We start from the raw sequence: 13,253 nt of genomic DNA, 5'->3' as shown, positions 1-13,253 counted from the left end.
GAAACAGACTTTGCCCAAGGCCTGGGGAGGGCCCTTCGGTTGCTCATTCCGGCAGAACATCCCTCTGTCCACTGTCCCTTCCCTCCCTGCAGCTCCCAGGCCTTAGCTGGTCCTCAACCTAGTCCTGCCTACTGGATCACTCAGGGTTCTGCTCTGTCCATGCCTCGCCCCTCCCAGGCCAGGCTCACTAGGCTCTCTCCGCTTCAAGAATCCCACCCTGCTCTTGCAGAAAGGACTGTGGGTGACATCCTCACACAGGAGGGAAGGGGCTCAGGCTCGGGAGTCTCCAATTCTGATTTCCAGCACTGTGGTTGACCATGGCTCCTGATACCTTCCTAGAGACGCCTACCAGAAGCCACCATCCCTCCCTCGCTGAGGGTGGTGTTTACTAAGCCTCCCTGCTCTAGAGACCTCCCACTTGGGACTAGCGGCAGCGATCTTGGCAGAGAGAAAAACCTCCTTTCCAGTGGTTGCTTCTGTTCCACCCACCCGTGAAGACCTTTGGGCATGTCCTCCTGCCAGGCCTCCTGACTGTCCCCTGCTCCCTCCTGCAGGCCCTGGGATCTGAGGGAAGCAGCTGGCTCTTCTCCCCACCACACCCAGGTGGCCGTCTTCTTGGACCCCTCCCAAGGGTACCACCTATCCCATGTCTGTGAACAACGTCAAAAGGATCTTTCTGTCCCTCTGACAGCTTCTGGGTCAGTGTGTCTGAGCCTGCCCATGGGGACACCAGACGGCTGGGAGGGGGCCCCAACCTGCTGTGCACAGTGCCGGGAAGCGCCAGCCCACATCCTTGAGTCCCCAGCCCCACCCTCCCCCGGCTGTGGCTGTGACCACCCCACCCCTTCCCCAGCCTGCCCCCCTCCCCCACCCACAGCCTCCCCAGGGGAGCCAGACTGCCAGGCCTAGCTCTCACTTCCGGCCTCATGACCCTCTCTCCAGCCTGCACACTCCTCCCCCCACCCCCCCACCATTTCCCTCCCGGCCTGGACTGAAGGCCCAGGGATGTCCTCAAATGGAAAACACGACATCAAAAGGGCCATTACTGCTGCTGCAGAGAGCTCCAGCATCTCCCCTCGGGCCTTTATCTCCCAGGACCTGTCCCCCCAGGAACTAGGCAACACCCTCTCCGGCTCCTCCTCGTCTGCCCCTCCCACCCACCCAATTACACCTGAAAACCTTCCAACCTGACTCCCGCCCAAAATGACAACAAAAACAACAACATTTAAATAGAGGCCCAGAGAGGTTAAGCTATGCCTTTAAGGACCAACAGCCATGAGGTGGAAGAGCTGAAGTGTTAATTTAGGTTTGCTGGGAGCCTCTAAACCAAACTTCTTCACTGCCCAGAGGGTCAGCCCTTCCTCTGCAGCCTCCTGCAACCGTTCTCGTCCCAACCACCAGTTTTACTTTTTGAGTTCTAGTCTACCCCCTGCCAGCTTCGTCACCCACCCCTCGCACCTCAGGCATCCTGCTGCACTATCCTCCCTCACCACTAGGTGTCCCCTCAGAGCCACTGATGCCCCCAAGGGGAGCAAGCCCCGCCCTGCTCCCCGGAGCCAGCAGCCCCCGCCCCAGCACTGCACACCCCACCCTACCCCCAGACACACAGAGCTCCTTTGTGCGGCCCTCGCCCACCCCCTTCCTGCATGGAGTGGGGCACCTGGCAAGCAGGTCTGCCCTAGACCCGCCCCTGCCAGCCCCCTGACCTGGGTGCCAGGTGTGCAGGCACCACAGCCAGCTCTGGCTGAACCCGAGGGTCACCCTGCCTGGCGGCCCTCCCTTCCTCCCTCCGAGGTCACCCAGGGACTGTGCTTCCCGCCCTGCTCCACCCCCATCCCCTCCTGCCCTTGGCCCTTCCAGGCTTCTGTCCTTGTCTTTCCCTCCGTCTCCCAGAGGACTCCCCTCCTCCAGCCCCACCAGGCCCTCCCCACAGCCTCTCACCCCCGCCCACCTCCTTCCCCTGAGAGCTCCTTGTTCCGCCCCCCACCCCTCCCTGCCCAGGTCTGAAGAACTCCTCCTCCTGGAAAGTTGCTGCTGGAAAGGAAGTGACTTCAGTGATTTGGCCACAAGGCTGGGCACTGCTGAGCCCAGCTCAGCTGAAGGCCTGCCCAGCCCACCTCCAAAGCACAAATGGTGCCATGTGCACACAACAGCCAGCCCCGAACACATGCTTTCCCGGGGACGCACGGAGAGATCCCAATGTACACACACACTACACCACCCAGCGAACCCACCTGTCACCCCAGGGTGTTCAGATTCTTGCCTACACACCTCTCCAGTGTACACTGACACCCTGTACACATACACCATCCGGTGTGGCACACCCAACACTCCAGTATTCCCACACCTGCCCAGGACACACTCTGAATCCTGCATACCCCTCACTCCAATGTGCTATATACACAACCCTCCAACACCCCCAGCTCAGTCCACTTATATAATAACTCTTGTATCCAGAACCTTGCACACGTAAGGATAGAGCCCCCCACACACTGGCTTACACGCACACCCGTGTGCTTGTACACAAGATGCCCTCCACTTTTACTGTGGGTACACAGCCCTGCATCCTCCCACAACTGAAACTCCCCACCCTTACAATCCCAGGAGGCCCCACCCCCAGACCTCAGGCCCCAGGAATGCTCTTTTGGAAGTTGGGTGGAGTCCCCAGGCAGGCTGGGCTCTGGGGAGCTTCCTGGAGCCTGGAGGCTTCATGTGTCAGTTCAGGGAGTTGCCTCTGCAGGGCAGGGCAGGGCAGGGCAGCCCCACCTGGCCTCTGTGGCTCTTGAGCCTGGGTGGGCTAGTGTGGCCAGGAGGAGGGAAGCGGGTGCTGCCCCCTGCTCCACCTCATCCTGGTTGGGCAGCCTGGCGTACCTGAACGACTGGGTCCTCTCAGCACCTCGCCTTGGCGACCCAGCTCTTGCGTCCACAGATTTCAGTCCTGGGGGTGGGCTGCACACATCAGGCACTCTGGTTTCCACCTTTGCCCCGAGTTCCGCTCACTGTTACAAACCCTCTCTGCCCAGTTATCTCAGGTCATCACGGAGCAGGGAAGGGTCCCCAGACTAGGAGGCAGGACTCAGGAAACTTGCTGTGTACCCATGGGCCTCGGTTCCCCTTTCTGGGTAACGAGCAGTTTGAGTAAGTTGCGTTAATATATCTGGGTTCTATCAAGGGCCTCTTTTTGGCCTAAGCTGGGAGGGGGAAATCCCTGCTAGGACGGGGAAGTAAGTCCCCCCCGCTGCCTGCTTCGTGGGGGTGGCCGAAGCCCAGACCTGGTTTCCCTGTTCACTGTTACTTACCTGAGCAGGCTGTGCAGACAGGCCCAGCTCAGCAGGAAAGGCCACTCTTCACCAGCGATTCCAGGGTGGTCTCGGCGGCGGCCTGAGAGTTGTCCCGAACCCGGGGCCCTCTGCACGCACCTAGCTGGGCAGGCTCTGGGGTCCAGGCTGATGGGCAGACAAGCAGGCAAACTCCCATCTGTGGAAGCAAACAGCACCACAGGCTTAAGCACGGCCACAGGAGGAGCCAGCCAGAGGGACCAGGAGGCGGTCCTAGGTGGGGTTCACTCTTGCATACAATTAAATCAGCTCAAACCTCATTTCACTGAGGAGTTGTGAACCTCGAAATCTCAGGTTCCTATTGGGAAGCAGTATCTTTGTATGTGTAGGTACACGCATGCATGAACATGAACACATAGGCTGTGGTGGAACGAACCTGGCCTTGGGAGTCAGGTAGTCCTTGGCTCAACCCTCACTAACTGTGTGATCTTAGGCAAGTCAGTTAACCTCTCTGGTCTCAGTTTTCTCATCTATTAAGTGGGGAGATCTTGAGATTGGGGAGGAGCACTCAGGGGAGACTATAAAATGCTAAGAGCTTCTTCATAGTGCAGGTGTGAGTTGCTGTGCGGAGTGATGGTGTACGCGGATTTCCACGAGGGATGTACAGGCAGCTGGCACTTACTCTTCTCTATCAGCTGGTTATAGCTCTTGTTTTCTTTAATAGCCAAGGCCCTTCGCACGATCCTGCTGCTTCCTGCCTATTAGTCTGCCTCCTTGAGGTGTGTACTGGAGCCCAGAGGGGATCTGAGAACTCGGCCTCATAGACTCCTTACAGGTTCTGGTTGCCTGGGGATTTGTATGTGTTACGAGATCCTGCCTGTATGATGCACGTCTATGAGTGTTCAGCTGTCTCGATAAATATACCTGCGTGTGGGGTCCTGGGTCTACTTAGCCTTCTGTATGCTTCTCTGTGTATTTTTGTATGTCTGTGCAGGTATATGTATGTCTAAGAGTGTGCATGTATGGGATTGTGTGCCTGACGTATACCTGGATTTGGTGTCTTACGTGTGGGTGTGCGCATCTGGGTCTACTCAGCTTCGTTTCTGTCCACCTGAGCCCGTGTTTGCACACCTGTGAGGACAGAGGGGAAAGTGTGTGGCCTATGTATGAAAAGGTGTGCCTAGCTGTGATCAGGCCACGAGTGTGCCTCTCTGCACACACTCGGCCTGGCTCTCTGCATGCTGTGTCAGGAGCCACACCGGCGTTTGTCTGTCTCAGAGCTCTCTGAATGTGTGTGGTGGGCGGGGAGGGGGGATGCAGCTAGTCCCCCGCTGTCCCTGCAGGTTTCCAGTCCCGAGGCCTGTGATTGTGAGCACTGGTGTCACTGTGGGTCAGCGTTGCCTCCCTCCTACCTCTGCCTTTCTCTGGGTTTCCAGGGTCACGGTGTCCCTGTGGGTCTGTTTCGCCGTGGGTCGGTATGTGCTCATGCATGTGTCCGTGCACTTGTGCACTGTATGACCTCATTATTGTGTCTGTGTGTGTCGATGGGTCCGTGGTGCCATGTCATTCCGTCTGTGCCAGTATAGCTCTGTCAGTGTCAACACGTGTGAGAGGGTCTGTGTGCCAAAGTGTGCCTGTCAGACCAAGGGTGCCTCAGAATCTGTGTGGTACCTTTGTGTAACTCATCGGTGCGTGTGTGAGCGCATGCGAGAGACCTTTGTGAGGCAGTGTGTGTCTGTGTCACTGTGTTTGTATGCCTGCTTCCCTCCTATCTCCTGCTCGCTCTCTCTCTCTCTCTCTCTCTCTCTCTCTCTCTCTCTCTCTGTAGGAGCCAGACAGCTCCCCAAGCCTGGATTAGGGACAATTTATCCACAGGCAGAGAAGGAGAATTCCAACCTGCCAGAGCCTCCCTCCTCTGATCCAGCCCCCCTTTCCCCGTGGTTGGGTGGGCACAGAAATGCAGCCCAGCAGCTCCCAAGCCCTCAGGGAGCCCCCACCTCTGCAGCTCCCCAGGGGCGCAAGAGGGTGGAAAAGATGGAAATCTGGGTGGCTCTAGAGCCCTCCAAGGGGGGTGGACTGGCTGCCCCCCATCCAGGCCCCCACAGCTCAGCTCATCTTGGCCCCGTTCTCTTACATATGGGGGTGGCGGTGGGGAGTCTGCATGGGGTCTGTCTGGCCCTGGGTGCTGGGGCGGATGTGGGGGGGACCAACGGAGCAAAGCTGCTCCCAGCCCCTCCAGAACCTGATACTCCCCAACTGATAAATGACAGCTCCCCCAATCCCTGAAATGTAAATGACTAGGGAACTTGCAACTGTGCCCACACAGGCTGGGGGAGCCAATGGGAGGCGGGGGACAGTGTGGTGGGGGGAATGCAGCGAGGGGGGAGCAGGGGCTGAGCTGGGACTAAGGCTCCCTTCACGGTGCTCCAGGCGCAAGGCAGAATCACATGTTTTCCATTAGCTGCTCTGGCCTCCTTGTTCAGGGGGTGTTGGCTGGGGGAGATTTGTTCTGGTTGCAGACACCAGCCGAGACCACACAAGAAAGACAGGGGGAGAGAGAGAGAGAGATTGAGTGCCAGAGGGAGAGAGAAAAACACAGAGAGGGAGAGAGAGAAAGATACAGAGACACCCAGAGGGAGAGACATGAGCGACAGTGACAATCAGAAACATCCAAAACAAAAGCGGAGAGCGGCTGGAGGACAGGGACAGTGAAGGGAAACCGCAGAGGTGGAGCGGCTGGTCAGGGCTGACAGCGGGTCAGTGAGGCACACGGTGTGAGTCAGGCCAGGTGGGGGTGGGGTGGGGGGAGGGGGAGACAGAGGGGATGGCGGCGCAGGGAGGCCAGCCTGACAGACGGAAACCGGAGGGTGATGGAGGCAGACAGAGGGAGGAGACCACGCACAGGATGGGCCAGGGAGAAGAGCTGGGTGAGGATGCCAAGTGGGCAGCAGCGGGGCCAGGAGGGCAGGGGAAGTGGGCGGAGGCACCGGCAGAGAGGCAGGGATGGCAGTGTGGGCAGGGGGAGAGGACCTCCGAGCTGGCCGGCGGGGGTGGCCAGCAGGCCGGGAGCCTCCGCCTCCTGACCCTCGAGCCTCAGAGAGATAACAGGCCGAATAGTGCTGACTTGCGGTTCAGAAATCCAATATCCTCCGCGGCACACTAATCGACTACCTGAGCTCCGGGCCGCGAGAGCTGCCCCGATTAATCCTGCGGCTCCACAGCCTTAATTAGTTTAACAGTTTCAGGGGCAGAAGAGGCAGGGAATAGGGTCCCCCAGGCCTAGGGGGACAGCCCCTCATGCAAACCCTGCCCCGTGCCCCACCTCTCCAGTTACACCTGCCCCAGTCCCAGCGGCCCCGCTGCACACTGTCTGAAAAACACTGGGTCCTTCCTCCTGGGAAGCAGTCTCCAGGGTTGGCACCTGGGCCAGAAGGTAGGTCATGTGGGAATGAGACACCTGCCCCCTCCCGACCCATGCTTGTCCTGGTGCCCAGGGCCTCTGCTGGCCACCCCTCTGGGGTCCTGTGGTCTCCATGGGAAGGCCCCGCCAACTGTCAGCTCCATACCACCAGGCAACATGTTGTCTCTTGAGGGTGAAAGACAAACTCCTAAGTTACTGACAACCTCCCAGCAGCATGGGCTAATCGCACATGTCACTCCCCACAACAGCATGAGATGGGCACATGGTGACATCTCACACACACCCAACAGCTGGAGGACAGGCATATGCTATGACTGACTACTCTCCTAACCTGTCACTTCCCACGAAGCATGAGATGGGCACATCTGATACCCCAGACAGTATGAGACAGGAACACAGGCTATCACCCTCACAACGGCGTAACTAACACGCACCCAGGTACCCCCACATCCAATAACTGGATGTGAAATGATTGGAGAACCTCCCCCCCAACCCCGACATAGACACAGGCCTCAGCTTCCAGGTGTGAGGAGGATACAGACCTACCCCCGCAACCCCAACCCATGGTGTATGCCAGGGATACAACCTCACTCCTTCCCCATGAGTCCTCCCTCCAGGCTGGGATGGGTACACGATGTTACCCCCTGACTGCTCAGGACAGGTGACAGCACACTCCCACCCCTCCCCCATCACTGCCAGCCTGGGTGGTGCTGTCCTCCGCCTGCAGAGGCGTCACAGCTCACAGGGCATGAATGTCACCCTAGCACTGCCAGAGCCAGGCACAGCCGCACGTTGCCCCAGTGACAAACACACTGGCCCCAGGAGGAGGTGGAAGTGCATACGGCTCTGGGTGTGACCTTGGTCCCTGGACACCAGGAGGGGAGGTACACTGGCCTCCCTCCTGGGTAGCCCAGTGGCTTGGTGCTGGGGAAGATGAGTGCTGGGGAGGAAGCCACCTGGGCACACAGGTAACCTGGAAATGCCACCCACCCCAAGTTCCCAGCCTCCCCTCATTTCTAATTGAAGGTAGTTGTTATCTAGGGAGGGGGCAGAATGAGTGCTCACTGAAGCCTGAGGACCATTTCCTATAAGGCTTCTTAGAGATCGGTGGAGGGGAGACAGGTTTTGGGTGGCTGTCACCATGCCCTCAGGGCACCGGACTGAGGAGGGAGAGATGATAGCTTTAAGCCCCCCACTGCTGCCAGGGGAGCCCCTCTTTCTTACAAAGGCCGCCCTCCTCGTCTCCAAATTCAGACCACAGAGCCTGACAAGAAGGCCAAAGTCCAGGGGCATGACTCACCCAGGGAACAAGCCCAGCCTGCTGGCCAGAGTAAGGGAGGCCTGGGGCCAAGGGGCCTGGGTTCAAGTCTGAGCTCCTCCCAAGCCAAGCTGAGTGACCCTAGAGCAGCAGCTCAGCCTCGGGCTTTGCAGTGGGGGGAAGGGGTAGCAGCCAGGGAAGCGTAAGGGTCTGAAAGTAGTCGAGGCTGGAGACCAGCAAGTAGAGCACTGGGGGCCGTGGGAAGGAGGACACGGCCATCCATCCTTGGCGCCACCGCTTCCTCACCTTTCTGCACCTCAGTTTGCTCATCTGTAAAGTGGGGATAATAATGTCGGCCTCAAGCGACAATGTGGCAAAAAGTGGGCGGGTGCTCAAGAAATGGGAGCTTCTTATTGAAGAGGGGAAAATAGATAAAGAGAGGGCAGGAGACTTGGCCAAGCCCCAGAGGAAGTTAGCATCAGCTGAGCTCAGCCTCCACCTCCTGGCTTCCCACTAGAGCTGGTTCTGTAAGACTGCTTGGAGCTCCATCGTGTGTGTATGTGGGGGACATAAGGGGGCGATGCTGGGGTGTTGTTGGATACAGAACGGCCCTACTGCTCAGCGAAGACCAAGGAACCTGATAGCAGTCTCTCATACACCTTGACCTTTACCCTAAATCCCACTTTGACCACCTTCAAATAATGGACAAGAGAGGGGCCAGCTCTAAGGGAGAAAAGCAGCCCACACCCTTGCCCCCCATGACCAGCATAGCACCTGGTGCTTGAAAAGACTGGGGGGATCGAGGATGTCAGTACCCAGGGCCCTCTTGTGCAGGAGCCCAGAGAGGGACTCTGCCTAGCCTGAGGTCACACAGCATGACAGCAGCAGAGACCAGAGCCCTGGGCAGGGACAGCCTCAGAGCAGAGTCCTTCTAGCCCCTGGGGGTGGCTGGAGCTGGGGGATCCTGGGGGACTGAGCAAAACGTGGCGACAGATGGCCTGCCGAGGCAGCGGCGATCTGGGCGGCTGGCAGGCATGCTCGTTCCCGCGCAGGGAAACGGCTAATTTTAGCTGAGGCCTTGATGCCAGCTTTGTTCCCCCCACCCACCAGGCCGAGGGGGGCCCAGCATGCCTTGCGTGCAAACCGCCTCCCCCAGGCACCTTTACTCCCCCTCCTGGCCCCTTGCTAAGTAGTGCCAAGACCCCGGGTTCTAGAACTTCTGCCTGACCAGGCCTCATCACACCCAGAGGCAAGGGCTGAGCCCTGGAGTGCTGGCACCCCCACCCCAGGGCCTGTTTCCCATGACTCTAACCTCATTCCTTGAAGAGGGGCTGCCAGGAGGAGGGCTAGAGGCCACTGCCCAGAGTGGGAGGGAGGGCCTGACAGCAGGGGCTGCCAGTCTTGGGGAGGAGGCGGGGCACTGTCCTCCACCAGATACTTAAGGGGACAGGACCCTTATTCTACTCCTGCCCTGAGACAAGTTCTTCTGTGCTGCAGTCCGCGTGGGGTTGGTGAGCAAGGGGGTGGGAGTCACTCTACCCTTTCTCTCTTCATAACTTTGACTTTGCTCCAGGAACTCAAAGTGCTTTAAAGAAGTCAAAGATAGAGCAAGGGTAGTAGCACCCCTGCACCACTGGGGGAAACTGAGGCACGGTCTGAGAGGGTCACCACTGCGGCAGGGGAGGAGACAAGTCCCAGGAATCAGTGAGGTCCAGACATGCTCTTCTTTGAGTCCTTATAGCTAGAGGGCTTCTTGGGCCAGCTCAGCCCTGACTACCCTCCGCCCCTACCCAGGCTGGCAGAAGGTAGAGTAGATAGATGGAGCCCCCCGCCCCCTCCCCCGGAACCCTGGGAAGGGAGGCCAGGCACTCAAGGTTCCTAGTGCCCCATCCCTATAGGCTCTGTAACCTTGGACCCTCTCCTCCCCATCTGAGACCCAACTGCACCGGCCCAATGGGGGGCCAGGACATCTGGCCCCTACGTGAGAGGGGACGCCTGTGGGGTGCGGCTGGAAGGCCCCCTTCTCCCAGCTCCATCCTGGGGACCCAGGAGGGAAATGATCAGGTGGGAAAATGAGAAAGAAGATAAAGAAAATCTACGTGTTTAGAGGGAGAAAGCCAGGGAGAAGAGAGAGAGGGAGGAAGAAACAGGACAGGATGGGGCTGAAGAGGAAGGAGGGAAGGGATGAGAGAGACAGAGGGGACAGAATATATGAATGCTGAAGGAAAACGGCAAAAAAGAGAGGAAAAGAGGGACAGAGGAGGAAGAACAAGACAAAGAGACAGAGAGACAGGCAGGATGAGGCAGAGACAAAGACAGAGGGTGAGCAAGTTCCACGCTGGGGGGAGAGGTGAAGAAGGAGCTGGCCCGACAGGGCAAGGCAGAGAACTGAGGGCACCGCAGGGACCAGGAGACGGACAAGGGATTGGCACACCCAGGGACCAAGAGACAGGGGATGAGACATTCAGAAAATGGGGTGGGAAGAAGGGGGAGACCCTAAGTGATAATGTGTGGGGGGGGGGCAGCAGTAGACAGAGGCAAGGAGGGAGGGGGTATGTCGTCGCCAGAGCTGGGGGGAAAGAGGACAGAAATGGAATGTGGGTCTGGGCATGAGGCTCGCAGATGCATCAGCTCCGGTTTCAGCTGGGGCAGTTGGCTGCTGGAGGTGGGGGGGAGGAAGGAGCAAAGCTGTCGAGGGAGGGGGCTTGTTGCCATGGCTGCGGGCACGGCAGGGGCACAGTCTGCTGGCACTTGGAGTTCTGGGCATGGTAGGGGGCTGACTGAGGAAAGAGGGGGGCGATGATGTAGCCTCACCCATGCCCCCGGGGTTCTACCAGGAAGAAAGTTTCCAGAGAATGATGGGAGATCTGAGCTGAGGTGGGCTCTGGGCCCTGCCCCATGGTGGCTGCCAGTGGGGCACCACTTTCCAAGTCGCCTGTGGGCACCCAGGCTCCCACCATGCTTCAGGCTGGCCCCTGGGGATCTTCCTTCTCTGCCCCCTCCAGTCTAGCTGCCGATCCAGCATGCTGCAGCGCAGGCTGCTGCTTCTGCTTGCAGGGAGCAGCAAGATTGTGAATTCAGGATCTGTAATCCTAACGCAGAGCCCAGGCCTACCGGGCTCCAGTTGCCAAGGCGACGGAGGGTCAGAGGGCAGCTCGGGGCGCCCGCTCCTCCAAGTCAGAATCCCAATTGTTAAAGCCCAAGAATAAACAGCTGAAGCTGCCGTGGGGGGGCCGGGAGGGGGGCTGAGGTCTGCATCGGCTCAGTGTGGTGTTGTCAAGCGAGATGTCACTAATTGTCTGAAGGAACAGGCTGAGGCAGCTCTTAACTGCTTCTGTGCCACCGGAGACACCTTGGCTGCCTGGCCCCCATCCCCTGGGCCTCCCAGCATTCCACTGGGGCAGCTTGTTGGTAGGGGGAGCGCTGGCCCAGCATAATACCTGCCTCCCTTGCACTGAACCCCCATACACTTCGGCTCCCAACATTCCTCTTTGCCCAACTTGGAACCTCCCACTTGCAAGCTAAGTCCTTATCCCCATAACCAGTACCCCCTAATCACTGTGCCCACAATACTCCTTGCAGCCCAGAACTGCCCCTCTGGCCTACAAAAGCCTCCCAGCTCCCCCGATATCTCCTCCCACTGCCTCCTCCCCCCAGAAGTCAGGGTTTCCGGTACAAGGTGTATGGATTGCAGAGGAAGATAGCCTTGGGATTCTTCTGATCTTTTATTTTTTTTTGGGGGGGGGGGGTGTCTATGGGGAAAGGAAAGGCTTATAGCATCTTTCTGTGTTAACTTCTTCCCTATTCTTAGTCACACACTAGAACCAAAGAACTGACTGGAACCAGGAAACCTGGTTTCTAGCTTTGATTGTTCTACCTACTTGCTGTGTGACTTCTCGCAAGGTACTTTCCCTCCATGGCCTGTCCCCTCGTCTATCGTTTATCCTGAACATTTAGCAGTGCCTATTTTGAGTGAGGCCATGTCTGGAACCCCTATCCAGAGGAACTCCCAGTCCAGTGGGTGAGAAAGGCTCATAATACCAGGCAGAGAGCAATCTGAGATCCATCCTCAGTTAAGATATTCCATGAAAAACACAGTAAAACGTTCAGTGGACAACAGCTGGTGCTAGTGGTAGTACTGGTACTGCCATTACAGAGGGTCACGAGGCGTGTAGGCGATCCGAAAAAAGATTAGGGTGTAGGCTTCCTGCAGAAAGTGGCACCTGGCAAGAGTTGGACAGGTGGGCAAGAAGGCAGAGTGTTCCGGGAGAGAGGTCTGGTGAAGCTCTTCCAGGGGAGCTGAGCTGCAAGGTCTCAGGCCGCTAGCTCAGCCCCTCCCAGAGCAGGAAGGGCGAGGCCTTCAATTGCCTCCCCGCCCCACAGGCTGGCCTTGCCTCCTCCTCCACCCACTGCGTTTCAGGCTGGCAGCAAGCGGGTGCCCGGTGGGGGCGGGCCGCCCTTGGGCAGGACTCCCGGAGATTGGTAGTACCTGGGGTGACGTCACGAGGGGCGTGGCCAAGGTTTCAGTAGGCCTCCCGCCCCAGACTCCGGCCCGAAGACCAAAGCACAGGGTCCCCGGGAGGGGGCGGGGGCGCTCAGGTAGCGGGCGGGGCCTGGGCGCTGTCCGTGGGCGGAGAGCTGGGCGCGGAAACAGGGGATCCCCCAGAGAGGGCTCAGCCCAGCCCGAGGCTGGACTCTTACAAAAGACGACTTGTTCTTTCTTGGGATGCCTGCGCCTTCTCAAACATACCTACAGTCACACTCCAGGGACAGCTACACCCACATATGGCTGCAGAGCACGCTGGCCTGGGGAGATGGGGCTGTTGCCAGCCCCAGAGGCCGAGGTTAAGAAGAAGGGTGCCCCAACCACCCGTTGTCACAGATTCAACACCATTCACCCGACGCCACCTCACACCAAGTGACCTGGATACTCCCACAGCCTCATGCACAGCCCTGGGGACACTGACCCACTCACATTCTCCTCCCTCGCCTGTAGCTCACCAACTTCCTGTTCTGGAGTCAAATCAGCTTCAGTGCGGGCTCCACGCTCCATGTGACCTTGGCTTACAATGAAGCGCCTTAAGGTTACTTTTTACTGAGCACTTACTCTGTGTCAATCCTTGCCATTACCCTTTATGGTGAATACTACCAGTCCCTTTTTGTGGGTGGGAGACTGAGGCTTAGGTTAAATAGCTTGCCTAAGGCACAGGCCAGGACTTGAACCCAGGTCAAGCTTGACTTCAGAGCCCTTGTTCTTCCATGTGTTAACGCTGCCTCCCATCATATCACCCTGACA

At 58.4% G+C, this 13,253-nt stretch overlaps 1 protein-coding gene across 1 annotated transcript in view; it reads right to left on the bottom strand.

Moving 5' to 3' along the window:
• AHDC1 (AT-hook DNA binding motif containing 1) overlaps positions 1–13,253 on the bottom strand; it is a 66,083-nt gene that overhangs the window by 19,269 nt on the left and 33,561 nt on the right. The window contains exon 3 of the transcript XR_013995758.1: positions 3,300–3,477. The gene's annotated coding sequence lies outside the window, so the exon portion shown is untranslated. The remainder of the gene's footprint in view (positions 1–3,299; positions 3,478–13,253) is intronic.

This window comes from Myotis nattereri (genome assembly GCF_964212035.1).
Source record: "Myotis nattereri genome assembly, chromosome: 3".
In the NCBI taxonomy this organism is placed as follows: Eukaryota; Metazoa; Chordata; class Mammalia; order Chiroptera; family Vespertilionidae; genus Myotis; species Myotis nattereri.
The sequence above is the reverse complement of the archived record's forward strand: the minus strand, read 5'-3'. Positions and strand labels throughout refer to the sequence as shown.